General features: G+C 40.6%; 1 non-coding gene across 1 annotated transcript; it reads left to right on the plus strand.

The window, feature by feature from the left end:
• The first annotated feature begins 11,611 nt into the window (after positions 1–11,611).
• On the plus strand, positions 11,612–11,686 carry TRNAK-UUU (transfer RNA lysine (anticodon UUU)). The gene has a single exon. It is a non-coding gene; the product is annotated as a tRNA-Lys (tRNA).
• Positions 11,687–27,934: the final 16,248 nt, after the last annotated feature.

Below are 27,934 nucleotides of genomic sequence, written 5' to 3' on the forward strand. Positions count from 1 at the left end.
TCCATAGCAAAAAGGAGTGGGTCTAAGATAAGTCCAAATCCCTAGGATGTTTCTTAGTACTGTTAGCAGTCAGCCGCTACCCTCATGCTAGAAAGGCAGTTTATGGATATGAACTATCATAAACCCTTTTTCCTCAATGTGCCAGAATCACAATAACACTGCTCAGCCAGTCAGAACACATGCCAGCCTCCTGCCTGGAAACTTGAAAGTTACCAGAATGTGAGTCACAAATGGGCTGACTGACTAGCTGCTCCCATGCCCCGGACAGCAGCAGAGACAGTGAAGGTTTCTTGAGACATCTCCCTGCCTAATCCCATCAATACCTTCCTCCACCACTTATCTACTCAAGGGCTATTCAGCAAATCTGATAGCCTCCCCACCTGATAGTTACCAAGTCATCAAGCAATATTACCTACTAGCAACAAAGCCCCCCTGGAGCAAGGGGTGGGGTTAGAGTGCTCCTGGCACTGCTGGCTAGCGGCGCCAAGAGCGCTTTAACATTTAAATCCCCCTCCCTTGCTCCAGGTGACTGGCGGGCCCAGGGAGGGCCCAGGGGGTTAGAATGCTCCTGGCACTGCTGGCTTTAACATTTAAATCCCCCCTCGCTCCAGCTGACTGGTGGGTCTACTAGTCAGATGGAGCAAGGGGAGGTTTAAAGTGCTCCTGGTACTGGGCTGGACTGACAAAACTGGTCAGTTCCTAAACCAGGGCTGGACTGTGAAAAGTTCATGGTTTGTGAAACACCATGGACCATGGACCCACGGCCTGTGAGTTTTTCCCAGTCCGTGCCCACCTCTATGTGGGAGTTCTCTGGGAGAACAATCCTGGTATACATTGGTGGAAGATCTCGCAGTTACCCCCTCTTGCAGCATCTCCTTATATGTTAATTCCCTCAACTTGCAAAGAGACCCCCTTTATTATTATTATTATTATTATTATTATTATTATTATTATTAACATTTGTAACCCACCCTTCCCACAAGCGGGCTCAGGGCGAGGTACAGCAGTTATAAAATACAATACAAATATTAAACAACAGTTCATAAAAACAACAGTTCAAATCATAAAATCCACAGATAATAACTGGCTCAAGACGGGGTTAATTCCAGGTCCCTGTCCCTCAACATACAGGGGAAGCGGACAGATAGCGTACTGCAACCCATACGTGGGTTAGCTAACGAAGGGCACTACATAGCCCCATGCTGTACCCATACGTCATGGCCAGGAGGTTCAACTCAGAGGAAACCTGGGGGCACCCTTAATGATGGTGCATCAGTGATGATGATTGCAGGGGAGGAAAGCTACCATGTTGCATCCACACAGTATTGCCTGGACAAAGAGTGGAGAGTCAGCCTGGAGAGTCAGCAGAAGGCCCAAGGATAATACCCTGGGCTAAGCTACAAGTGACGAATGACACTTGAACGGCAAGTGGATTGAGTGGAGGGCAAGTGAACAGGGAGAAATACACTTGCCGTTCAAGTGTCATTCGTCACTTGTAGCTTGGCCCCCTGTCTCAATCCATGAAAGGACATTCCCTCTGGAAATGCCTGATTTGGATACAAGTAAAGCATGCTTTTTTAGCAAATTCTTGTGGAGGCAAGGGTCCAACTTACCTCCTGGTCCTCTCATCCCCCAAGGTTTTTATATCATTTGCACAGTCAAAGAAGGACAGGGCTTCCTGTCAAGATGAAGAAACATGTGCATGGGAACCCAACCATGAAAACTATGGCCCTTTGTGGGTTTGGGATACACAGAGCTAAAGTCTGAGAAGACATGCCCCTCTCCGTAGGGACCGTCAAAACCCCCATCAATGCCTGTGAAAACCAAAGGGAAGACCAGAGAATTTTAGGAATCCCTTTCTTCTATGAGCACCAAATCACCATAGACATGCCACTAGCCCCCAAATCCCCCCCAACTCTGTGGCACCTCTATTGTTTTGGCCTTTTTTGCCAAACCTTGCTGCTGCTGGCCTTTTGACCCCAAAGGAGACAGGCAGCCTGACTGTCTCCGAGCTCTGATGGTTCCTTGCCTGTGTGGAGCCTCTTTGATAAACTTTTCCTCAGCTTGTTCCTGTTTTGCAGGCTCCCAAGTGGGGACCCACAGCCTGCAGACTCCATTCCTGCCCAAAACACAGCAAACAATCTTTCGCTGCCTCCTGATTCAAAGCCTTTGCTCTCACAAGCCCCCTACAGATAGCATCCAGTCTTCAGCAAAAAGCCACCAGCACCTCTCTTTGGGTCTCCAGACACTGTCTTGGATTTGGAGGGGTGTGGTGGCTCAAGACTCCAGTATGTCGCTGTTTACTTTAGACTCTGAGGGGGAAGGGTGAATTCAACCCACTTATGAACATTTTTGTTCCTCAGCACAAATAACCTGTGCTGTCAATTGTCTCAGATGCTATGGGAGGGAGGTAATTGTTGAACCCTCTACTCCGCCTGTACATTGTTAAATGTGCTTGTGAGTTTTTGTGTGTGACTTGTGAACTCAGTGTTTTATGTTTGATTATTTCATTTACTTTCCATTTGTTTGCTTTATTGTTTCATTCGATTTACTACCACAGTTGCTATTTGCTCAAAGGCCACCAAATAGTCTTCAGTGTCATCAGAGGGGAAATCTTCACCTTGTGGAAAGGGCCAAAGTCCTGGGCAACATTTGGAAGCAGTGGGGCAGTTGCCTGGGGTTGACATGGGGTCAGAGTTCCAGCCAGTTCTTGAAACCAACTATCCTGGGCTGTCTGCTGCCTATTGAACACTATTTGTATCACATCTCCTTGAACTTACCAAATTGGATCAGATATACCTCTGCTTGAGCTCTTGAGGGTGAGGATGGATCCATCTTGTGTATATGGGTAGCCCAACCCCTGGAAATTCCTTCTATGGGCCACCACTTGTGGGTGTTCTTGGGGAACACAGAAAGTCACATACTCCCATCAACTGCTAACAGTGAACTTTTATTGTCTCATCTAGTAAGACTGTATGATTCTGCTCAGCAGCCCTGACTGGTGGAGGCTTCTGGATCCTGGCTGTGGATCCATTTCTCTTCAGATAAGTAAGGCCATGGGAAGGTGGCAGGTGGCATCTGTTAAGTTGTCCTCCTAACTGGACTTCTCCCCTTTACTTCTTGTTCCACCCTCCTCTTTCTCCTGATGCTCACCTGCAGGTGCTGGACCCCACCCACACAAGCATCAGATCCTCACCTACCTCTGCCCATTTGTTTCTACTTCTGGGTGGGCAGAGGTACTTCAGATGCTGCCACATGGCATTCATAGGGATACCACTGATCTACTGCTGTGGACCTCCAGATCCCTGATGTTGATGTCACCTCCAGGAGAAGACTTGCCACTGCAGAGCTGCCTGGCCACCATTGGCTGGCTGTGAGACTCCCAGCTTTTGGTGATGCCACTGGGATCAGTCAGGCTCTTTTCCTCTGCCTCACAAAATTCAACATGGGAGACACCAACTGTCACTCCAATGAATGCAAATGGCAACATATGTATCTTTGGTAATAACCAAGGGACCATGAATTCCAAACCAGCATTTATATTCCATATCTAATTCCAGGGGTGATTTACCTCCTGGCTTTAAATTAGAAGAGAAAGTCTTGTTACTAAATATGTTCAGGACAGCACATGTAAACAGAATTCAGATCCAAGCTCAGATAGAGAGGAGAGATTACTGGGCATCATGGTAATAACTTCTTTGATGCTCAGCTGCCTTGATGTATTCCATAAATCCAAAGGCATCCAGGCCTGAGTTCCTGATATTTAATTGGCTTAATTTTTTTTCAAGCAATGCAAGCACATATTTGCGCTGACATGGCAAAGGCCAAATAATGTGTGAGATGCTAGGTGTGCATGACGGGACTGGGAAGGAACCAAAATGAGAATGCTTTTTCACCTGATCACTACATGCTGATGTGGTTGCAAGAAATAGTTCTAAATGTCAGTCTCACCTGCCATAAACAGGTTTTGCTTAATAAAATCCCATAAAATGTATCACTCCACGTTTGTAGAAAGCTTTCTGTGGAAACCAGGATAAAATCTCATTCATTTAGACACTATGTTTTCAACTATTCAGGTCAACATGCTCAAACACATGCTGTATTCCTTCTGCTTGGGGGCAAGCTTTCTGATCAAAAATAACATCTGTTTTTCTTATTTGCCAAATAATAGTCTTTCTAGCTCATTGCTAGAACTTTATACAGATCACAGCGATACAGGCACTTTAGTAGATCGGGGTATACTGCTGGCAGAAGACAATGAGTTAAGCAGTGTGTGCACATTTTTAAAATGCCTTGTTTACATCCTTGAGTAATATTGAAAAATGGGTAGATGGAGTAGGATTATGCAAACTGAATGCTTTGTGGCTCCAGGCTTTAGAGGAGCATTTGGGAGAAACAGAATAGGATGTAGCTGTCTGTGTGGATTCATACTGAGGAACAGTCATTTTAAGTTTAATAAATTACACAAGTGCAATAGCTGAGGGGCATGTGGTGCTGCCCTTGCAAATGTATTTGTCTCCTCCATTCTCTGTAAGAATATCATATGTCCAGGTTTTCTGTTAATATTGTATATCCTGGAGTGTGCTTGTGATTTTATTGCGAGTGAGATGTGCAGGTTAAACTTTCAGTCTCACTTTCATATACTTGATAAAAGTCCATCAGTGTTACCCTGGCAACACAGCTTTTGTTTTATAGTTCAGTTTTTTGTAAAAAAGAAAAGAAAAGTCTCAAAATGTGTGCCTTTAGCTTTGAAACGTGGCAGGCATTAGTTTTTTCTCAAATGATAGAACACCCCGTCTGGACAGCAGAGAGCTGTCAGATTTCTGTATGGGCGGGTTGCCTTAATTTAGCATTTAAATCATGGTTTTACAAATCTTGTCTCATTTACAATTGCTATGTAAAATAGAACAGTTATATACATTTTACAGTGAGAAACAGAAGTTGTTCAAGGCCACCCAAAGGTCCAAAAGGGGTTCTGAACCCAGATTTCTTATGACCCAATACAGCATTTTACTCTGCTTCTCACTGGTTTGAATTGAGCAATCACGAACTGTGTGGAAAAGTAAGAATATAGATCACTATATCTGTTCAAATGCATGGACATGCAGCATATAATGCAGGCAAGTATGGTTTCCAGGCATGTGTATATAAAGTGCAATAGACTTGTATGTTGTTGTGTTATGTCTGCACTGGATTTCTTTGCTCATTCCTGTGTACAAGTGTTTCTATAACAGGAAAATCATGTTTGTAGTGACTCTGATCATAGTCTCATTTATTTTAACCAGAGATGGGCTGCTCTCTTAACTAGACATGGACACAAATGGGAAAAAAATTCCAAACACCCTGTTCGTTGTTCGTTGCCATCCACGAACAATGAACCGAACTGTACATGTCCCCTTAACAAACATATTTGGTGTTCGTGTTTGTGGCCCTTTAAAGATCCCTTTAAACTATCAGCTGGCAGGTGGCAGGGGGGATTTCCCCTTGCCACCGGCCAGCTGATAGTTTAAAGGGCCCTTTTCTGCCATGTGCAAGGGGCAGGGCCCTTTAAACACCCCACAACCCCCAGCCCCCAGCCCCCTGCCCCACCTCAGTGCCGCTGGGCTGCTGCTGCCGAGTGTGAGAGGGACGGAGAGATTCTCTCTGTCCCTCTGACAGTGGACAGAGCCGGCACTGTGGGCTGCTTCTGCCCACTGTCAGAGGGACGAGGAGGCTTGCCTCGTCCCTCTGACAGTGGGCAGAGCTGGTGCTGCCATGGGGCCGCTCCTGCCCACTGTCAGAGAGACAAGGAGAGACTCCCCTGGTCCCTCTGACAATGAGCAGAGCTGGCGCTGCCATGGGGCCGCTTCTGCCCATTATCAGAGGGATGAAGAGAGACTCCCCTGGTCCCTCTGACAGAGGGCAGTGCCGGTGCTGCCATGGGGCTGCTTCTGCCCACTGTCAGAGAGACGAGGAGAGACTCCCCTGGTCCCTCTGACAGCGGGCAGAGCTGGCACCACGGGGCTGCTCCTTCCTGGTGCCAGCAGGACGGAGAGATTCTCTCCATCCCTCTCGCACCAGGAGAGCCGGTGCCACCCCCTTTGCTGTCATTTTCTCTTCACAGTGGCAAAAACTGTACTGCCTGTTGGAAGCTACTTTGAAGGGGTTACAAAACTGACCTTCCCAACGTCCAATACCCACCAAATTTGCAGGGGACATAGTCCTCACTGTCCTCTGAAGATCCCTCCCCCAAGTTTCAGAGAGATTGCAGCCCAGAAAAGGTATGTTCCATGGGTCCCCCCCTTTGCTGTCTATTTCTCTTCTGAGTGGCAAAAACTGGACTGTCTGCTGGAAGCTAAAGGGTTAAAGCTAGAAGGAAAGCCAGAAGGAGTTCAGACAGAGTTCAGTCCCTGCCGTTTCCAGGGGAATTGATTGAAAGGTGCCAGACTGTCTGGCTTGATGAAAGGCTGCTGAACCAACGAACAAGGCTTGCGATGACCACCTGTTTGTTTGAAATGGAGCCTCATGAACAGCCCATTCGCGAACAGACGAACAGGATGTTTGTGGGGTTTTTCATTCATGCTGTTCATGCCCATGTCTACTCTTAACTACAGAATGCAGGCAATGGTCCTTTAATAAGGCTGCTTTTGAGTAGTATATTTGGTAATCAGACAGATCTCCACATGCATGTGAAAGCCTTGGTAATTTCAACCAGAACCATCCCCCTCATTTCCTTTGCTCTTTTGAATCTGAAGTGTGTTGTGAGAAGGAGACTTCTCACAACTCATGTACCATAAAGATTTTACTTGAATTTTCGACATTGATTTACTGCTCTTATCATTATTTTTTAAATGGCTGGAAATAAAGAAGTAGTCATAAAAGCAGGAATATTATTAATATATAAATAAATTATGATAGTGGCCCTTCTATATTCAGGAAGTTGGCTGAAAAACAGATTTACAAGTCTGAGTGGCATTTACTTTTCTATTTGTCAATATTTGAAAGGACATATTATAGTGCAGTGCCAAGTTTAAAATGAATTAAGTAGTTAATGGAAATATTAAAATAGAATTAATCTAACTAACTAAGTAAACCTGGTAGCCTGTGTTCTATCTGCTTAGAGGTGGCTTAATGTACTTCTTGAAACAAAGCCATGGAATAAAATAAAATGTATTTATTACAATAAAAATGTATTGTGCTTTCCATTTGAGTATAGTTAGTTATTACTTCCATTCTCTAATGTCCTGTTGTCAACAACTACCATGGCTTACTTAGACATCAGTTCACCCGGGTAACATGAGGCATGATCCTGCCCAAGTTGAGTGTCAAGTTCTCACTATCTGGAGCAGACAGGCAGTGTGGGCCAGTGTGTTTGCCAGCAGTCAAGCTTTCTGGAGGTGCTGAGGTAAAGCGTTGGACATTCCCTTAGAAAGAAATCCCTGAATTTGGAGTAGATTTTGGAGCTTTTCAGAAGACAGTAGTGAAGTCACCTGATGTGCAGGACCAAGAAGATTCTGGGCTGTGACAGTAGCATCCCCTTTCTAACTGTTCTGTTGTCCAGTTAGTAAAACAATGGTGCATGGATTAGGGAATCAGAAGACTTGCAGCTCTGCCAGTATATAAACCACACACTGAAGGAGAATTCAGAGAACAGGGCAGACAAGAGAACTGCGAAGACACTGATAAAGGCAGTCTGTTAAAGACTGGTAATCATGAGCTGCTATTAATCTGCTAACAAAGTATCTTGAAACAGATTGTAAGAAAGAAGGGAAGACGAGGGAGAATTAGCTCTCTGAAGAGCTAAAAAGCAATGAAAGCTGAAAAGAATAGGATATCCAATAAAACAGCCTGAAAGTTGCCAACATACTCTTGTGATTTGAGCTGTGTAATCCTGGGAAAATAATGGAAAAAAATTGGACACCCCCCTCCCCTTTATCCTATGAGGTCTAAAATTGAGAAGTACAAAATTTGGGGGCAACTGAAAAAAAAATGTTTTGTCATTTGGAATTGTGGGTAAAATATCATTTTACAATAGATTGTATGCAATTGACAGTATTTGTTCTGTAAAAGAACAATGGCAGAAGAAAAAGTGCTGGTTATGGATCTAAGAAGTGTACTTTCACATTACAGTTCCATGTATCTGAGCAGCACCTGCATGAATCACCTTTAGGTTTGGTCTGTGGGCCTCAGAACAAAACAGGGTGTATGCGTATTACTGATTTATTGCACTTATATTTTCCTGTTATCAGTTAATCTGTTGCCTTCTAACATAAAATAATAGCTAGGTAATTGATGGACTTCAACAATTTCTTTTTCAGGTTGGTTATGGATAATGCAGAGTGCATAGTGCTCAAGAGTAGACATGGGCACGAACGGCCCCCCCCCCCCCGAACAAGCTGTTCGTTGTTCTTTGCAATTCATGAACAATGAACAACAAACAGTAATGAACATGACCCTGTTCACAAACATGTTTGTTGTTCGTTGTTCGTGGCCCCTTAAATATCCCTTTAAACTATCAACTGGCAGGTGACAGGGGGAATTCCCCCCTGCCGCCTGCCAGCTGATAGTTTAAAGGGCCCTTTACTGCCACGTGCAAGGGGCAGGGCCCTTTAAACACCCCACAAACTGACCTTCCCAATGTCCAATACCCACCAAATTTGCAGCGGACATAGTACTCACTGTCCTCCAAAGACCCCCCAAGTTTCAGAGAGATTGCACCCTGGGAAATGCATGATCCATGTGCCCACCTTGCTGTCATTATTTGTTCACAGTGGCAAAAATGGGACTCTCTGCTGGAAGTACTTTGAAGGGTTAAAGCCAGAAGGAAAGCCAGAAGGAGTTCAGACAGAGTTCAGTCCCTGCCGCTGTCAGGGGAATTGATTGAAAGGGCCCAGACTGTCTGGCTTGATGAATGGCTGATGAAAGCAACGAATGAGGCTTGCAACGACCACTTGTTCGTTTAGAATGGAGCCTCATGAACGGCTTGTTCATGAAGAGACGAATGGGCAGTTCGTGGTTTTTTTCCATTCATAGTGCTGTTCGTGCCTATGTCTACTCAAGAGCATAGTGTTAATAAAAAATCAATATGTATAACATACTATAAATACTACATTACAATGTACATAAAGATGCCATCTATATACAATATCATTGGAATGGAATAAGAACCTCTAGAGATGAACCTCAAGGCAATATACTGTCGTTTCTTCTCAACCTGGTGACTTGAAATAGAATAAATAATGGGAGTTTTGTTTGTCATATGTAATATGCGCCTTTGAAAAAGCCTTGAGTGAAAAGTGGGGAGCAAAGCTCGTCAGGCTCTGCTATTAAATACAGTTGATCTATGTGTACATTTTGGAACGGATCATCTCTGGAGGTTCTTATTCCATTCCACTGAGTTCCTGAAAAAGACCAAAATGGAAGGCTTCAAACAATAAAACTCTGACATATTCAATGTGAATTACCACTTACTTTGTGGTTTTCCTTGGTAGCTCTACACCAATTGGACTTCTGTACAAACCAGTGATATTGCATATAGATGGGATACTTTTGTAGATTTTGATGTAGTATTTATGGTATATTATATTTATTGAATACTTATTCATTAACACTATGCATTTGAGCACTGTGCACTTTATATTTAAAATGCAATGGAATTATTCTTATTTAGAGGAGGAGAATTATTGTGATTACTCTAGTGTATATCTCCAGTTGTTTCTTTGCAAATCCTCAACAGTAGACATGGGCACGAACAGAAAAAAAATGTACAAGCTGTTCGTTGTTCGTTGCCATCCACGAAGAACGAAGAACGAACAGTAATGAACATGAACCTGTTCACAAACATGTTCATTGTTCGTGGCCCCTTAAAGATCCCTTTAAACTATCACCTGGCAGGTGACAGGGGGAATTCCCCCCTGCCACCTGCCAGCTGATAGTTTAAAGAGCCTTTTTCTGCCATGTGCAAGGGGCAGGGCCCTTTAAACACCCCACAAACTGACCTTCCCAATGTCCAATATGCACCAAATTTGCAGGGAACATAGTCCTCACTTTCCTCCGAAGACCCCCCCCCCCAAGTTTCAGAGAGATTGCACCCTGGGAAAGGCATGATGCATGGTTCTCCCCCTTTGTTGTCCTTTTCTCTTCACAGTGGCAAAAATGGGACTCTGCTGGAAGTACTTTGAAGGGTTAAAGCCAGAAGGAAAGCCAGAAGGAGTTCAGATGGAGTTCAATCCCTGCCATTGCCAGGGGAATTGATTGAAAGGCCTCAGACCGTCTGGCTTGACGAAAGGCTGATGAAGGCAACAAACGAGGCTTGCAATGACCACTTGTTCGTTTAGAATGGAGTCTCACGAATGGCTTGTTTGCGAAGAGAGGAACAGGCTGTTCATGGGTTTTTTCCGTTCCTAATGCTGTTCGTGCCCATGTCTACTCAACAGTTGTGATCTAGAGGTGGTCCCTTGTTGGTGTTTGCTGGTTATGGATAATGGCAGGGCTTCAGCATTGATTAAATACAAAATGATAAATGTTCCAGCAATAGCTAAACAAAATTTACATTGTCACTGTTTAAGAAGGCAAAAATTTGGAATTCTTTGAAAGAGCTGAGAGGTGTGCAAAACGTTTTGTTAGGGCATGCAAACCAATCAAAAGTCAAAAAGCAATAAATTATAGACTTTCCTTTTATATTTTGATATATTATCTATCAAAATATTTGTTAAAAGTTATAGAGGATATGTAGAAGTAGTGAAAATATGTAATACTGAATATGTAGTAATGATGAAACCAGTAATGTAATTGCAAAACAGATTAGTTATGAAATCTGAAACCTAAAATGTTGAATTTAAACGTATCCCAACACAAGTAAGTACCATTGTATTTTATAGACAATGTCTTCAAAAAGTATAATGAAGGGGTTTTAGGGAAGAAATATTTTTGATCTTACATACTTTTTTATATATAATTATTTCTGATGTATACAATTATATAATACAATCCCTTTTTTCTTTCTGTATCCCCTTTATGCTATCACTTGTTTCCTAAAATTAAAAAAGTCAAAAAGCATATCTTCAAATAATCTCATAAGCTACCTACTGCTTTGCCAGCAACATATCACAATAAATCTTAGAGGAACACATAGCAAAAACAAGCAAGGCAGTGAGGTCAAATGCCTGAAACAATTTGTCTGCTAGCGTAAACACAATTGGAGGGGGGGGGGGTGCTATCTCCTTTATCACTTTCAAGAGCCAAGAACTAATTTCATCATAGTCTGCTCATAATTAATACAATGAATTATGTAATTTAAGTTCAGTAATTGTATAACAAAAGAATAATATCCCATGTTTTACTAGAAGGTATTGGGATGGGAATAGGCATTTGAGCATAACTGGATTTGTGAGATGGAAGCTCATGCTTTCTTAATTCTATGTCTCATTGTACCAACAAAGGAAGTAATGGAATAGAAGCAGGGGTCCAAGAGAGAGGGAGACTTGACAATGATATTCCATGAGCATTTGTCACCTCTTGCAGTGCAGTCCTAAGGAAGGTGTAACATTGCTTGGGATTTCACTGCTGGAGGCTTTGAAGCTGAGCAAATAATGTGATTTGCTTTCAGGCAGGGTCTCAGTAGTGTGACTGGGGAGGTGTCATGGCTCAGTAGTAGGGCATCTGCTTTTTATGCAGAAGGTCCCAGGTTCAATCCCTGGCATCTCCAGCTAAAGGCAGGTGATGTGAAAGGCCTCTATAACAGATCCTGGAGAGCCCCCATCAGTCAGAATAGACATTATTGACTTTGATAAATCAATGGTCTGGCTCAGTACAAAGTAGCTTCATGTATTCACAGATCTAGAGGGAATCCTTGGCTGGGGATGCTGATTGTAGCCCAGAAAAGTAACATCAGTTATGCCACATCCTCCTGCCTCAGTCACAATGGAAGAAGACATGAGTAATTGTCCACTAAACACATACTGACTTATATCCTTACATAACCCATCCTTCTATTATATTTTATTTATTGCACTTGTACCTCAACTTTCTTCCATTATGAATCTCCACGGATCTTGCATAGGATTTCAAAGAGGTCCAAACACTAACCAGATGAATATCTGCTGCATTTCAACCAAGTTTTATTGGTACCATTATTTGTACCATTTTTCCTAGCTGCATCACATGATCATTTTCTTCTGAGACTGCTCCAAGCAATACTTTTTTGGCACCCTTATTGGCTTTTGATAGCACCTCCAAGATAAACTATATTTCAGAGAGCCCAGTTTACCAGCCCTTCTGATCCTCAGCAAGGCATCCTCTTACCAGGGTGCGCTTTCTGATGCTGACATGCCTTTTCTGGTTAAGGAAGGCCCTCTGGTGGCAAAATCCAAGGGAATTTAAGAACTGCAAAAATGGGTCCCTGAATCCACCAATGACATTGCTCAGTGTACTTGGATGAAATGGTACAAAGTACATTCTATGTAGTCCATCTGAAAGCTATTTTGAATCTACTGACCTCCAAGGAAACATGATGGGGACTACAATACAGAGTATGAGCATGGTATTTCTGATGTTTTGCGACTGAAAGAGAGAGTGTATTTCAGGGCAATTAGCCTGTAGTGCCTCAGGTGGTATTTTGAACTATTGAGGCCAAAACCCAAAGCTGAACAATTTTAATCACTTGAATGTGAGCAATAATCCCCTAGACAGTCACTGCTCAGACTTGCTGGGTGTCTTAGTCATAGTGCCCTAAAGAGACAGACAGCGCACCTGGGTTTGATATAGTTCTATTCTCTTCTCCTACCTGCTTTAAACCAGTATATAACTTACAGCAAATTATTGCATTGCAAATGTGGGTGTGGGGAAGAACCTGGTCTTGCTCATTTCAGCAAAACCCTTGAGCTGATCAGGACAGGGCTGATCAACTCTGAAGGAAGTAGCATCTGGATTGCAGCTCTGGGAAGGATGAAAGGTTTACTACTTGGCATTGCTTTGCTGTTATGAGGTAGCATTCAAATATAAAAAGCATATTGGTAAATGTTGCTCTATTCCTTTTTAATGTATAAACTTATAATCCATTACATAATTGAATAGATCAGGAGCATGTGTCAATTGCAATTGTGCATTTTCATGGCTATTGTAAAGGAAACACACAGGAAATTAAAAAGTATGTTTTGCATGCCTTAGAAAGGTCCAGATCAACTGCAATTTAAGACCCAGCTTTTCGTCCAGTAGCACCTTAAAGACCAATGAAGAAATCTTACTTTGCCACCTCTATTGAGTTTGCAAGTTCACATCCAGTGCAACTGTTTAGATTGATCAGGCAATTAACTACTACTTCTATGGAGTTTAAAGTAAAAGATGATCTGGCCCCTAGCTGTGTTTTATTTGTAACTTTATTCGTGGATAAAGTCTCTAAGCTCCTCCTGGATCTGGCAGCCAAAATTAGAACTAGTACCAGAGGCTCCACACATTCTGTTGGATCCTTTTTTGGACTCCTTCAGCCTACTTAACCCTCAAGACATTGATAGGGTCCTGGGTGCTATGAGGCCTACCACCTGCTCAGTGGACCCCTGTACCTTCTGGTTGGTAAGATCCTTTTGGGATGTGTGGGAAGTCCATTGCAGTAAATTATTAATCTATCTTTCTCTCAGGATTGGTTCCCTAGTCCATTCAAAAGGCGATAATAAGACCACTTTTGAAGAAGGGTTCTTTGGATAAGAATGAGCTAGCAAATTACTGCCCAGTTTTGAATTTACCATTTCTCACAAAGTAATTGAATCAGCAGTGGCAGAGCAGCTCCAGGGCTTCTTGATGGAAATATCTGCGTTGGACCGATTCCAGTGTGGATTTGGTGCTAAGACCACTTTGGTGGAGCTGGTTGACGATCTCTGACTCCATCTTGATAAAGGCAGGCATACACTGCTGATTTTTTTAGATCTGTTGGCAGCATTTGACTATCTTGACCACTTAGTTTTGGTCAACTGCCTGCCCTCGTTGAGTGAGTGGTACTGCTTTGGCTTCGTTCTCCCATTCCTCCAAGGACACTTGAGTGGAAAACACATCCAGAATATGACTGACAGGAGAAGCAGCTCACGTAAAGGTATGTGATAGAACGGTGTGATATAACACATGGATCAAGAATTACATTTCTTGGTATTTTTCTATGTTCAGTTAAGTTGCATAAATCCTACTGATGCCAATGCTATTTAAACATTGTATTTTAAAATTTAGATTTCATTAAGTTTAATACATACATGTTAACTAATAACATTAATTTGAAGTGATCTTCATATTTTCCCCATCTGTTTAATCCTCCAAACTTTCCTCCCCCACACATCCACATGGTATTTGACATTTCAAATGCTCTGCTTCTTCCTATGGACTTATAGTGTGACCTCCAGGAAGCATAGCTACGATACTTTGAACTCGTGCTGAGAGAAATCTGTAACCTGTCTGGACTTTGAATCACATGTGAACATCACAGCAGAGTAAATTTTGAATTCCCCTGAACATACTTATTCTGAGTGATCATTATTTGCTTATGTGAACAACATAATGCATTGAAATAAAAAAGTTGCTTGTGTGTACAATCTGACAGTTTAAATACTTTTTTTAAAATAAGTCTGGTAGCCTGGCCAAAATTGGTGGATGCCAATAGGCTGGCAGAGCAAGAACTAAGACCGTTTGCAGTCACTTGGGATGAGACAGCCCTGGAGGAGGTTAAAAACGTTCTGGCCTTAGTCTGTGAAGGGCCCAGGGAACACAAAACAGCTAAAAGATGGCCAACCCCATTACATTCTAAGGCTGCTAAACTGAAAGCCTCATTGACCAAGTGGTGTCACTCATAGACATAAGATGAGGTCTATCACGAAGAAGACCTCCTGAAAATGCCACCTCCCCAAAGAGCAATTTTTAAACTGCTGAAGTACGCAGTCAAAGAAGATTTCATGAAACAGACATGAGATCTCTTAAATAGTGGGAGAGAGGTGGATGACTGCACATTATTCCTGTTCTAGGATTTTCCAAAGAAGATAGTGAATTGGAGAAGGAATTTATAGCGAGCAAAAAATCTGGCTCATAACAAGAATATAATCTACTATTTTAGGTGTCCTACTATGTTGTATATCTGGCCTCATAATCAGTTTCAAGAATTCATAAACTCAGAGGCTGTTATAGAATATCTCCATCTGTTATCTGCCTCGTGGATACTGGCTTGAGTTCTGAAGAATAACCTGGACCCTGAGTGTGGCTGATGATGACCTTAATCCATGGCCAGACTGTCCCTTTCTTTCCCCCTCCCCTGCTAATTTCTCTCGTTATGAATGCTTGTGCTGGTCATATTCGTATCTATGTATGTGTGCATATGTTTAGGTATATACAATGCAACAGTAGATATATTTAATCTATTATTCTTAATCTAAATATGTTGCCACCTTAGAGCACCTATCTGGAGAGGAAACAAGCAAATGTTCTAAAGAAATAACTCTTTTGGTCAATTTGGACCATGCTTTTATCTTTCAGACTACAAACAAAAGAAAATGTCTGATAAAAACCTTGATGGAAGCTTAACACCTCACTATCATGAGATCAAAACGTCAAGACTGAAAACTTATATTATAAATGGACGCAAGTGCTCTGTCTCACACACATACACACATGCAAACATACATACATATACACATACATGAAGAAAAACTGAAAAAAACCAGAAACATTAATCCTGGAATGTTAAGACCCAATAATACAGTGCGCAGTAAAAAAAAAAAGACAGATTATTTTATAATTTTTACTCCAAGTTATACACTAAGAAAGAGAATACCTTGGGTGTAGAAATAAGGGTTTTTCAAAGTAAAATGAAACTTCAAAAGCTCTTCATAAATCCAGTCTTATTATCTGAAATAGAAATATATCAAACCAATGAAAACAGGGAAGACCCCAGGGCCTGACAGTTATTCCTTTGAATGATACAAAGCCCTTAGTGAAGACCTTGCTGCCAGTCTTCATAAATTAGCTACTGAAATAACATTAGCACCAAGACTATCTTTAAAGCCTATAACTCACTAATCCCTAAATCCCCCCTTGAAATATGAAAATAATTGACCACTTTTTCTTATTAAAGATGCTATATGTTTTGTTCTATTTTAGCCACACATCTCAGCTTCTATTTGTGTACTGTTCTTTATTCTGCACAGGTAGGATTAGTATCCATATGGAAGATCTTCTGTGTGTTTCCATGCAGATTATAATGACTGCAAGCCAGAAAGTTCTTCCTCTGTATATACTACAAAAATCACCTCGACCATAGTCCTCCCTCTAAATCACTGAGTTTTTCGTCAAGTAGACTACATGCAAACAACAATGGACCCTGAACAAGGTGAGTGTCGGCGGGGCACTGGATTGCAGGAAACTGATCAAGCGCTAGCTGATCAAGTGGTAGGCTGGTGCACAACTAATATAGTCACATTTTAAAAATCCTGTTTTATGTTCACTTTTTTCTTATTCTAAATGATGATAGTGCCAATAAATTATTACCTTTGCATCCTGCTGTTCCCTATGGCTGCCAAGTATCCTTGTGCTTTGCAGTTTCATTCCCACAATGAAGCAAATCCTTTTTGACACTCAGCAGCAAAATGGGGTATGTGTGTTCTTGCATTAATTGCTGCTGATCACCGTTGCCCAAGTAACAAGCAGATAGCATGATTCTCTGAATCCCCCCCGTTCCCAAACAGACCTATGTTTTCCTCATAAGTTTTCCTTTTCTGTGTGCAGACAGGATTGTTTTTGAAAGGGTGGAGTAGGCCAATAGCTTGCAGGGGGCTTGACTTAAGAATGTTATAAAAAACAATATTTTGGTGGCAGCTGGATGGGAGGGATGTTGCAGTAGGATGGAGAAACCTGATGAGAAAACTAGGTGAGAACTGTGAAATAGCTGACGTTTCAGTGGTGTACATGTTTGCCATTTGACTCAGAGAAAGAGAGAGCCTATGGCTGAGGTCTTCCAGGGCTTTTATCAATTTTGATTGATCAAGCAAGACTACTTGTACCCTGCCCAGTGGCACTTCTCCTCACAGAGACAACAGAGACCGACTGTCCAAGTGCCCTGATGGTGCCCGAATCCACACTACCTATTTGATTCCGCGGCTTTTTTGCAAGCGGCATGCTATTCACGCAGATACTTACATGCTTTCCCGTTCCGCGTGTGCCCCACCATCACCACACCACTATTGTGCCTTCCCTCAAAACCATGTGATATTTGCGGAAATCTGTTTTCTTCCCTTTTTTTTTTACAGTGCACAATGGTCGATATACCGGTAAACCAACCCTAGTGAGCAGCGGTTTGCGCGGGAAAAGAAACGGTCACCGGAGCATGCGCATGTTGCACGGGGACCATTTCCCTATTGAGTTCCCCAATTTTCAAGAGGTGCGAGGTGCTAAGCTGAGCAATCCTGTATTTCCAACAACGGTCATCTCCAGTGAACGGCAGGTGCGGGAAACAAATTCAAGATATCGGTATAACGGATAATTGACCCCTTTTTTAAAAAAAAGGGGAAGTGATGTGCGCCATCAATTCTGACGGCAGAGGATGGAACCGCCCATGGTAATGCTGTACTCGGTGGCGTCTGGAGAACTGATTGTGCCATGAAGACGCACTGGAAGGGTGGATGTGAGGATGCACAGCCTGGTAGTGGAATAAAGGCGATTGCCACGACAGCACAAGATAAGCGGAAGATGAGTGAGTGTGGATTTGTCCGGTGCTAGAGTGGTGCATCTGTCTGACCAACCTGCATCTTCCTTCCAGAAAACCTCCATTCCAGACCAGGCCCATACCTTTCCCTATGATTTTTCAGGCAAAACCTTCCTTCTTCACATTTCCCCAACATCTATCTCCACCCTTCCAACAGAGATAATTAAGCAAGTGTTTCTGAAAGCAATAGCAAAGGAGGGGCAGTGCTCCTCTTCTTGTGTGTATCTGATTGTCAGGGAGACAATGTCATTGCCTAGGTAGTGCTGAGGAAAAAAACCACTTAGGCAACCGCCAACATAGTTAATTAGGTGGTATAATATAAGGGCTCTCTCCAGTTGGGACCTAGTTGGTAAGAGATTGTGCCATTAAGGAAAACAAGATGCTGCTGGCACAGTGCTTGGTTTCCTAGATTTGGTTCAATGTTCTGGAAGCCACTTTACGAAATGAAATAGAGATTTCCAGGAATATTTCTAGCTGCTCGTTTGTTTTGTTCTATTCACTTCTAGTAGAGGGCATGCTTGATTTAGCAATTGGAGAAAAGATAGCCTTTAATAGGTGGAAGGCTTAAGTATATTCTGTCAGCATTTTTAGAAATGTGTACTTGTATAAAGTTAGATGTAATGGCTGTGATTATTCTACTTTACCTTTAAGATAGTTTCAGGCTGGTAGTTGTGTTGGTCTGTAGTCGAGGAGCAAGATCCAGATCCAATAGCACCTTCAAGACCACTCTTTAAGGTGCTGTTGGACCCTTATCTCACTCTACTTGATCTTCTCATTCTACCTTTCTCCTTCTCTGCTTCTTTTCTCCCCACCTCTTCTTTCTTGTCTCTTTCTTTGTTCTTCTTGGTGGTCATGGATTACTAGGTGGGAGCTGGGAAGGCTGGGTTTGTAATCTGTAATTAATTCCCCTCCAATAAAAAATAATAAACAGTTCCTCCCAATGAGAGACAATGACCTTTTAAAGTATGAGCCCTGTACACATTCATTTTTACTTCGTACCTCCATACACATGAAAAAGATATCAAATACATGCCTGAATATTTCCCATGGTGTATATTCCTTTCTCTCTCCCACTTTCCTGTTTTATCCTGCCTTCCCTGCAAGGATTTGAAGATAGTATACTTGGTTCTCCATTTCATCCTCACAAAAAACCTTGTGAGGTACATCAGTCTAATGGCGAGTGACTTACTCAAAGCTACCTACAGTGCAATCATATGCAGAGATAATACAGGCTAAGCCCAGTAAAGTTTAGACTAGAGTAACTTTGCATATGATTGCACTGCTAGTAAGTATAATAGGTGAGTGAGTTTCTTAACCCAAGTCTCCTCAAACCTAGTCCAACACTAACCATTACACTACATAATTAATATCAGAAAATGGAGCTAATGGAAGATTGGAGTGGCTGTTTCGGTCTTTAGAAAACTTGGAGGTTATGATTTTTTAAATAACAGAAGTAACTCTGTGATCTTTTGTGAGTCTGCGGTGTGAGGAATTATTTATAGGGGTTAGCCAGCTGCAGTAGCATCTGTATCCACAGTAAATCCTTGAAGATGGCTTTTTTGACATAACTAGGTGGTGATGATCTGTTGTGGCACATTAGTTTGAAGCCCATCTCCAAAACATACTTGCAGCCAGTTTTTATAATTACAAGAATATATTTATTACATAAGAAGCATTTAATGGTTTTGGCAGTGGCATGAAAGGAAAAAGGAAATGAAAAGAACAATTTGACAGGAACGTTTAAGGAGAAGTATTTCATTCACCTTTGGTATACTTGTGATTCATTAACAAGGAGACAAAACTAATTTAAAATACATATAGAAATTCTCATTACAAACTAGCATGTGCACACTCAGAGTAATGGTCACACAATCATGGAAATACTTGTTATCAGAGAAAAATGGATACCTTGCCTGCTCATGTCTCCAGTATAGTGTCAGTAGTGACCCATGAAATGGTGAGGTGGGGAGGAAGAGGCTACCATTGGCAAACTCAGTTCTCCTGTCACTTTGTGATGTTTGCTAGTAAAACTGCAGGCCCTGCTTACTTGTCATTCACCATAAGGCAATGGTAGATCAGTGACAGATTCACCCATTGTACAATACTAGCAACCACATTGTAGCACATTCTGAAAAAAGAACAAAAACTATGTGCCAGTTACATTCCTTGGTAATTTGCAAACATGAGAAAAGAGACAAGTCACAAACTGGTAGTGAATTGAAAAGTTTATACTTGTGGAATAAAAAACATGAGTAGGCCAACAAGTTTTGATTTAAAATTTTTGTCAGGGGCAACAGCCTGACATTCATTTTCTTGAGATGCGCCTAAAAGTTATTTTAAACACCAGTTTTGTAACTGCTGAACTCAGCAGAGGTGACTTAATGGTTTTTCGCAAGTGAAAATTTCACACCTGACTATAGTCCTAGAGAGTCTTCGTGGCAGGGTCTTTATGTATAAACAGCCTGATAGGGCTAAGTTCCTATACAATTCAGAAGGCCACACAGGTCAACTCTTTTAACAGTACATAAACAAAATGATAAGAGTTTATTTTTCTTATAGTGTAATCCAATTTAAATTTACTCCAGTCTGAGTCTATTAAAATCAATGAGTTTAGACTGGAGTAACTCTGCATAGGATAGCACTCTTAGTCATCTTAATGGCATTTTGTCCATTAACTAAGTTTGGGAATGTACATTAAAATACATTTCTTGGAAATAGAGCACAGAGGAATAAAGAAGACAGGAAACATTATGAAGGTCAAAGGCCTGTGCGTTTCTTTCTTCTTTTTTTCCAAGGAGGAAACTTATGGTCAAACTTCTACCAATCTGTCATTGAAGCACTGGCATTTTACTGGAATGATTCCTGACAGGTGTTTACAAGATCATGAGTGTAGTTTTATATGTTGTAAGGTAGTTTGATAATCTCTTGAACTACTTAAGACTTATAATTTGTGGTCAACAAAGATATTTCTGTGTAGTGAAGATGTTTTTAAAGGTCTCCAGCACATTATCAAATCACAGGCAGGGCTGTCAATAGTTGGCCTTGAAGGGTGATCCCATGTCCTAAGCTGCATTGCTGAGAAATGGCTGCCAACTGTTGTTTCTTGCATCACTATAGTACTGTGGTAAGAAAGGCCAAAGGTCTCCCCACAATATTCGTTAAAGGCCCAGGAGCCCTCCTATGATTAGAAATTGAGAACACTAAAGATGGATGATGAAGAAATTTGACAGAAAGAAAATTGATTCATTTACAGATGTCATGCAATGCCTAAAAGACAAATGTGGGTTCTTGACCAAATTAAGCCTAGAAGCAAAATGATGCAACTGAGGCTATTCTACTTTGGTCACCTCATGAGAAGACAAGACAAATTGGAAAAGACAATAATACTAAGAAAGTTGAAGGAAATAAGAAAATAGGAAGACATTACATGAGATGGATTGACTCAATAAAGGAATTCACAGCCTTCAGTTTGCACAATCTAAGCAAGGCTGTCAATGACCCATTCTACACAGCACACTTTAAGCTGGTGATGCTGAGCATTCACGCTGATTGGTGCTGAAACAGCTTGGGGTCCTATCATTCTGTACTGTACAACCTTGAGGCAATTTAGTGTCTGCTGACAAGTTGAAATGGGTCTGGAGCTGCATTTTGTGGGAGATGGAGCTGACAGCATTTCATTTTTTTTTTTGCATGTGTTGCAATGTTGGAACCTATCCCCCCCCCCCGTATTTGCTGACTGGGCTGTCCTGTGCCCATTGGAGAGGCAATTGGTAGCAGAGTTCTGGGGAAAAATGTACTTTTCATGATTGTTCCACTTTTTAAAAACCAAGCCAGGAAAAGGTTAAAATGCTGCTGCTTCATTCCCTCCAGGCAGCTTCCCTGCTGCTTTGTTTTGCAAAGTGTTTCCCCCTCTTTGGCATTAGCAGAAGCCTGAAACAAGTGTGGGGGGGAAGGAGGGAGGGAAAAGCAGACATTTAACCCTTTCTTGGCTTTTAAAGCCAGGAGAAATGAACAGCAACATTAAGTCTTGTTCCTGGTTTTCAAAAAAAAAAAGGAGAGAATGTGTGCATACCCAGGACGAAGGATGCACACAGAGAAGCAGCCTTATGATCCATACCTTGCTTTACTGATAAAAATGGCAGCCAGAGGTAACCAGCAAGAACCATCATGAGCAAAACCCATTGAAGCAGAGAGAGATAAAACTTTCTTCCTTTCTCCATCAACATGAAAGTCCAGTAAAGAAAAAAGAAGATGTTAAAATAAAAGAACTTTGAAAGTTCAGCTCTTAAGATATTTGAGGCTTGATATATATCTTGCTATGTTGCATAGGGTGTAAATTCATTTAATATTATGCCGGGTGGGGTGGGAGGGGGGCAAATGGATGTGGGGTGAAATTACTTAGCTCCCTAGTTTGTGTTAAACCCCAGAAACTGGGTGTTATTTCTTTAAGATATAAACCCAGTATTAATATAAATATCTCTATATTTCCCTTTCCTTGATAGGATAGGATTCTGGTGGTTTCCTCTTTAGTGTTAGAAAAACAGGTTGGAAAATTTTTTGTTGTATTTTCTTTTTTCTTTTCTGTTTTGTATTTCTCAGCCCAATTAACTTTTTCAGACTTTTTCTTTTCTTCTAAATTCCCTTTCGCCCCCTCTCTCTTTAGTTTCCTTAAGTAATCTAGCTTTGTATTCTACAGGAGATGGAATATAAAGTTATTTCTTTGAACTGTAGAGGGCTTAACAATGCTATCAAATGCAAGAGAATTCAGTCAACCCTGCTGAAACAGCGCCCAGATTTTCTGTTTTTACAGGAAACACATCTATCTTCAAAGGTCCAACAGGTATTTCGTTCTAAATGGTGGGAACATCAATACTTGGCTCATGGCAATTCAAAATCTAGAGGGGTGGCAGTCTTAATCTCAAAGAATGTTAGATCTGAAGGGCTAGTCATAGAAAAAGATCAAAAAGGTAGATACCTATTCCTTAAAGGCTCCTTTGCTTAAAAAAACTGACTCTTGAATCAGTTTATGCACCTAACACTAATCAAAATGCATTCACAAGAGAAATCTTTTCTAAACTAAAAGTATTCCAAGAGGGAGATATCCTCTTGGGGGGGGGGATCTGAATTTAATTGCTGATCCTAAATTAGACCATTCGAAACAGAAAAAATCAAAGGCTAACACACCTAATCCCTCAAGAATTGGCCATCTAGCTAATGCTTTGAAACAATTTGAGTTACTGGACATTTGGAGAACTTATCATCCAAATGAAAAAGATTTTACTTACTTTCCCCCCAGATTTGGATCTTATACGAGAATCGACTACATCCTGGCATCTCCAAACCTAACAAAATCAATAATCAATTCTAAAATAGGCCCAATGGTGTGGTCTGATCACTCATGGGTGGAATGCTCATTAAAATTATTGGAACAAAAATCCAGACCACCAAATTGGAGTTTAAACAAATTCCTTTTATTTGACACAGTAGCTCAAAAAGACATATCAGATGAAATACAGAACTATTTTGAATTGTGGCATATCCAGGGAAATAGTCTGGGATGCAATGAAAGCGGTGGTTAGAGGAAAGTGTATTGCAATCGCAGCAGCTTACAAGAAAAAGAAAGAAAAAACTAAATTAGATTTAATGAACAAAATATCTCAATTGGAACAGGCTCATAAAAAAACATGTAGCAAAAAAATCTACAAAAAACTTTTAATGGAAAGAAAAAAATTAGAAGCTCTGGAAACCACATCTATCCAGAAAAACTTAATTTTCTTAAAACAAAAATATTGGCAAAATAATTCCAAAAATTTGAAGCTACTATCTTGGAAAGTAGAGAAAAAAAGGCCACAAGACTTATTAATCAGATAAGGGATGAGACCGGCCAAATTCAAGTAAAAACAATCCATCATTAAAGTCTTCCAAAACTTCTATAATAAACTTTATAAATCAGACACCCCAAATATACCCTTAATTAATGATTATTTAGGAAAAGTAGGGATCAATAATAAACTAACAGAAGACCATAAAAATTAATTGACCAACACATTTCGATCACAGAGACCCATGAAGTAATTAAAAACCTAAAAAACAGTAAAACACCTGGCAACGATGGATTCCCTGCAGAATTCTATATGAAATTTTCACATCTGTTGGCCCCTCACCTCACTAACATCTGCAATACAATTTTGGAGTATGGGAAAATGCCCCTTCGTGGGCAGAATCAAACACAGTTGTCCTCCTAAAACCAGGTAAAGACGCCACTAATCCGGCTTCTTATCGTCCAATTAGTTTACTAAATCAGGACATGAAAATTTCCACAGCAATTATGACAGCCAGATTGAACAAAATTATTTCCAATTATATTGATTTAGACCAAAGTGGGTTCATACCAAATTGCCAACTCACAGATAATATAAGGAAAACATTGAATACAATAAACTATGGGAAAATAAACAAATTAAATGCAATTATCTTATCCCTTGATATTCAAAAAGAGTTTGACAAAGTAGAAATCCCTTATCTTAAAGAACTCCTAAAGAAGATGAATTTTGGAGAACATTTCTTAAGAGCAATTCAAACTCTCTATGATAGTCCCACCTCCCAAATTAAAATTAATGGACACGAATCAGGAAAAATTAAATTGTCTCGAGGCACAAGGCAAGGCTGCCCGCTATCCCCTCTTTTATTCGCACTGGCAATAGAACCATTTGCACCTCACATTAGAACATCCCCTGGCATAACAGGAATATTGGCGATAAGGAATATAAACTTTCACTATTTGCCGATGATATGGCAATATATCTTTCTAACCCTATATCTTCAATGAAAGAATTAGAGGCAATCATGGTAGAATTTTCAAAAGCTTCGGGCCTTTCTGTCAACAAAACTAAAAGTGAAATTTACCAAATACATATGCCATTTGAGTCTATTAATCTTTTAAAAACCTCCTATAGTTATAAATGGGTTAAAAAATGTTGGAAATATTTGGGAATTAAAATACCAACCAATTTGAAAGATATTTTGAATATTAATTACTCTGAAATAAACCATTCAATAGACTCCCTATTAGAGGAATGGGGGAAACATAATTTATCTTTAATTGAAAGAATCAACATCATAAAATCATTTATTTTTCCAAAATTTTTATTTCTGTTTCGTGCTATCCCCCTCCAGATTCCAGATAAAAACTTAAATCAATGGCAAACTAAAATTAGCAAATTCATTTGGAATAAGAGGAAGCCTAGAATATCACTGGAAACTCTAAAAAGACCAACCTCTAGAGGTGGATTAAATCTACCAGATTTAAAAACCTATTTTGAGGCTACCCACCTAAAAAACACAATTGTGATAGCAAATGAGTCGTTATTGCCTGAATGGAAAAATATAGAACAAACTTATTTAGAAGGTAGACTCTTAAGTGAATCCTTATGGAATAAGAGGAATGAACGTCCACCAAATTTACAGCTTAACCCTTTTTAAAAGAGTGATATAAAGGTTTGGGATAAACTTAGAAGCAAACTAATTCAGCCACAGTCTTTAATTTCACCCTTTGTGGGGCAGTTTTGGTTCCCCCCAGCTCTCAGCATGCACTCATATAAGTGGTGGAGGCTCAATAACAAAATAAGAATAATAGATGTTTTTGATAAAGGAAAATTTCAAGAAAAAATGACTTTAGAAAGAAATACAAGCTCAGGCATCCCTTGGTTTGAATATTTGCAGGTAAAGCACCTTATAGAATCATCAAAATTTAAAGATTCAATAGCCAAACCATTAACAAATTTTGAAAAGATCTTGAAAGATAGACCAGTTAGACAAAAAGGATTACTGTCTAAAATCTATCTAATTCTATTAGAAGAAAAACATAATCATAATCCATACCAAAAAGTCTGGGCTAGAGAGTGCAACCTGGACCCTTCAAATAATACATGGAATATAATTTGGACATCACATGTCTTTCAAACAAATATAGTAAACATAAAAATGCAAACCCTAAAACTTATTTCTCGTTGGTATATGACACCGGTTAAACTGAATCACATCAATCCTTCCCATCCAGCTAATTGCTGGAAACAATGCGGAGATATAGGCTCATTTATCCATTGCTGGTGGGGCTGTAGACACATTAGCTCATTTTGGGACAAAAAAATAAAAGAAATTCATGAGATAACAGGATACATGATCCCAAAATCTCCAGAGATAATCCTTTTAAATCTTTGGGAAAATCCATAGATCCCAACAGCTCGCCTAAATCTTATCTATTTACTTCTGGCATTAGCTAAATTAACAATAGCCTCATATTGGAGACAAAAATCTGCCCCATCAGTGGGCAGCTGGAAATCCCGTATCTGGGACCATTTTATTTTGCAGAAAATCTCTGACCAGCTGGCACAAAGGGATAATCCAAAATTTAAGTCATATTTTCTAGAAGAATGGCTCCCAGTTTTGGATTATTTGACCAAAGAAGAAAAATGGACATCAGCTAATACAAAACAAGACCTCTATTATTCTTTAGCTTACCTTTAGACTTGTACACATCACTCATTCTCTTTGCAAAAATAGACTTTATATACTTTAGTTATAAAGTTCAAAAGCTAATTATTAGTTCTTACTTCCACTTTTTGTTGTTTACTTGTTGGTAATGTGTTACGGTTTTATGAAGTTGTTATTGTTGTTTATTGTTACAAAAAAAACCTAAATAAATTACTATTGAAAAAAGAAAAAAAAGAATGCCAAAAAAAAGAGAGAATGTGTGCATACCCAGGACGAAGGATGCACACAGAGAAGCAGCCTTATGATCCTTACCTTGCTTTACTGATAAAAATGGCAGAAAAGGACTTCAGAGAGCTGAGGAGGGTGGGATTGGTTACCGGCAGACAGACCAATCAGCTCCTGGGGGAAAGGAAGAGAGGGACATGAGAAGCAGAATTGGAGTTTTTTTGCATGGACATAACATGCACCAGCAGCAACTGGGCTGTGGTTTAAAAAATTGCGGAATGTGTACAGGGAAAAAAGGGGGGAAAGACTGAAAAAAACCATTTCTGCTTACCATGACTCCCTTGCACATGCAGAACTCTGGAGAACATGGGAAGCGGAATAGATTCTGAAATGCTGTAAAATGACCATGCAGAAAATACCAATGATATAGCATTTTGGAGCTTGTTAATTCACAGGGTTGTCATAAGCTGGAAACGATGGAACATAACAGACACACAACTCAGCATTTACCTTTTTGATACTATATACTTGATTCTTATTACGATCACTTTTAAAAATTTTGTTTATGACAAATCTCACTGAAAGACCAACTGAAAGATAAGAACTACATAAATTATGTGTACCACTTAGACTGCCAGAATCTCACAGGAAGATGGTGAGCCTTTCCGCATGGCACACTTTAAAGCTGGCACTGTTGTGCACTCACATTGATTGGAGCTGAATCGGGTTGGCTCCTCCTTGCACTGCATGACCTCAAGGCGATTTGCTTTCTGCTTTCTTGAGACATTTGTTTGAAGCCACCTTTTGTGAGGGCTGGAGATGTGTGTGCACAGCTGGGGAGGGACTGATTTGCAGCAGCTTGTTCGGAACACAGCATTATAAACCGTCCCTGGCTACAGGATTTTCTCCTAAAAGCAACTGGGGAAGGTGGAGTGGAGTTTTGATTAAGTAAATTGTATGTGGGGAAAGAGTTTTCAAAACACTTACTCAGCATTGCACCACCTCCCTTGTCAGGGGCTGCTTGTGGAAGTAAAATTACATGTCTGGGGATCTAATCAATAGATCCCCAATGTCACATGTAGTTTTGGCTCTTAGTTTTCTGTGCCATCTCTAACTGTGATGCAGCAGAGGTTTGATATACAGGAGGTTTATCAAAGTGAGAATGAATGGCAACATTAACAGTACTGGATCCAAATTTCAGTGATTTACAAGTGTAAGCAGCTTTCAGCTGCCACAATTGGGGCCTGCCCATCAATGAGTTCTGCCCCAGTTACTGTGCTTTGGATACAAAATTCACCACAGCAAAGCAAACATCTCCTTGTGCTCCTATAGCTTTGCAGTACTTTACAATCCTGGCTGCCAGCATCTTTCAGATATTACTGCGGATTGATAATTCTTGACTGTGTAAGGTCAAGACTGGGAATTGACAGCATTGGCTACATTTAGTACCAGGGACTAGAGGTGGGCATGGTCTGGAAAATGGACCAAAATTTTGGACTGTCCAACCCA

The sequence above is a fragment of the Eublepharis macularius genome, chromosome 6 (assembly GCF_028583425.1).
Source record: "Eublepharis macularius isolate TG4126 chromosome 6, MPM_Emac_v1.0, whole genome shotgun sequence".
Classification (NCBI taxonomy): Eukaryota; Metazoa; Chordata; class Lepidosauria; order Squamata; family Eublepharidae; genus Eublepharis; species Eublepharis macularius.